Below are 2,444 nucleotides of genomic sequence, written 5' to 3'. Positions count from 1 at the left end.
CTGCTTACTGGCTTGCTTCCCCTGGCTTGCTCAGCTTGCTCTCTTATAGAATTCAGGACCACCAGCCCAGGGATGGCACCAACCACAATGGGCTTTGCCTCCCACCCTTGATCACTAATTGAGTAAATGCCTTACAGCTGGGTCTCATGAAGGCATTTCCTCAACTGAAGCTCCTTTCTCTGTGATAACTCCAGCTTGTGTCAAGTTGACCACGAAACTAGCCAGGACAAATGCTAAGTGACATAAATGCTTGAAGAGTTTTCCCTTATCATTTGTTGACTGCAGCTGTTTACATATGAGATGGTATTTAGGAGTGAATGAAAAAAAAAAAGCCATTACCTCCACCTATATGAAATCCATTAAGCTTTTGCACAGACAATGCTAAGTGATATATTAACTTACAAAACAGGTCTTGTAATTTCAAGGTAAGCTATGAAGGATGTAAGAATTTAATAAGAACTCTCAAGATTTACGATATCCATGCTCCATTTTCCATTGGTCTAGACACACTTTATAATGCAACTGAAGAGATTTGATGATATTTGAGAATACAAATCTGTGAAGAGAGGCAGACGTGGAGCTCGGTTGATGGGATACTTGTCTAGCATGCACGAAGCCTTGGGTTCTAGTTCTAGCACCAGATAATCTCAACTTAGGTAGATGTAGGTAGAAAGGTCAAAGTTCAAGGTCATCCTCAAATGCTGTCCTAGTTAGATTGTGCTGCTGTTGTGAAAAAAAAAACATTAATCAATCCAAACTGGCAGAGGAGAGACGTTTCATTTGTTTTTTTTGCCTGCACTTGCACAGCAGACACAGGAACCTTGGTGGAGTGCAACTTGCTAACTTGGCCTTCATGGCTTGCTCAGTCTACATTGAAACAACCCAAGAGCACCTGCCCAGGGCTGGTACCTCCCGTAGTGTTCTGGGTTCTCTTACCTCAGTCTTTCAATAAGAAAACTATCCCCAAAGAGCAAGAAAATACACACAGGCCTGATGCTAAAGACAATACCTCAGCTGAGGTCCCCCTCTTTGCAGATGACTCTGCTTTTGGCCAAGATGATGGAGAAAGCAAGGAGCATAATTATATAGTGAATCAAAGTCAGCCTGGGATAGGTGAGATCCTGTCTCAGATTTTAAAACAAAGAGAGGAAGGAAGGGAATGGTAGAGACGGGGAGATTCAGAGAGGGAGAGAGAGTAGAACTGAGGGAAGGAGGGGAAGTGAAAGAGTGGGAGGGAGAAACAAACAAAAGGGGAAAGCTTCAAGTCACAGCGCAATGTATCACTGCCTTGCCCAATTGCATCTGATGCAATTATCACCAGGTTTCAATGAAAGCTGTCACAGGTTTGGGTTTAATGACAACACCTGAATTATTTATGACACGAAAGCCACACACATCCTTGGGAGGACTACTTAAATCATTTTTATTTCCTCTGTGAGCCTGTATCAGTGTTGATTCAGGACCAAATTTAGGTTTATGGCTTAAAGGTTCTGATTGACGTAAGTTCTTGGTTGAAAGGAAGACCGAGGACCGAGGTAGGCGATGAAGTTGCTGTCCTGGCACCTTCTGAAGGCAGCACAGGCTGGCAGACGCCTTCCTCTCCTTCCTCATTACTTTCTGCCTGTACATCGTGGCCAGGACCTCTGCTCAAACATTGGGCTGCATCCTGCTTACTGACCTTGACTCAGCTGACTTTCTCTACTTGGAATGTTCTTTCCGGGAAAAGCATCTTTGAGAACACCAATACAAATGCCTCTGTCATGCCTCTTCTGTGCTTTTATTACTTTCTGGGCCGTGTGTGTGTGTGTGTGTGTGTGTGTGTGTGTGTGTGTGTGTGAGTGTGTATGTGTGAGTGTGTATGTGTGAGTGTGTGTATGTGTGTGTATGAGTGTGTGTATATGTGTGTTTGTGTGTGAGTGTGTGTGTGAGTGTGTGTGAGTGTGTGAGTGTGTGTGAGTGTGTGCATGTATGTGTGTGAGTGTGGGTGTGTGAGTGTGTGTGTGAGTGTGTGTGAGTGTGTGTATGTGTGTGAGTGTGTGAGTGTGTGAGTGTGTGTGAGTGTGTGTATGAGTGTGTGTATGAGTGTGTGTGTATGTGAGTGTGTGTGAGTGTGTGTGTATGTGTGTGTGTGTGTGTGTGTGTGTGTGTGTGTGTGTGTGTATGTGCAGGTACATATCATATATATTCACATGGAGGCCAGAGGACAGATTCAAGCCCTACCCTCTGGAACACTCTCCATCTTCTTTTCGACGTAGTGTCTCATTGATCAGAATCTAGTCTCAGGGATCCTCCTGTCTTCACCCCTTCCCCTAAGTATAATTACTACAACCCTGTGACACCATATCCAGCATTTTTACATGAATCTGGAAAACAAACAGGTCCTTGTGTATGCAAGCCAAAGACTTGGTTGTCCAAACTGTCTCCCCATGCCACACTTCACAGTG

Source organism: Rattus norvegicus, chromosome 3 (genome assembly GCF_021556685.1).
Source record: "Rattus norvegicus strain SHRSP/BbbUtx chromosome 3, alternate assembly SHRSP_T2T, whole genome shotgun sequence".
In the NCBI taxonomy this organism is placed as follows: Eukaryota; Metazoa; Chordata; class Mammalia; order Rodentia; family Muridae; genus Rattus; species Rattus norvegicus.
Note: the sequence above shows the minus strand (reverse complement) of the source record.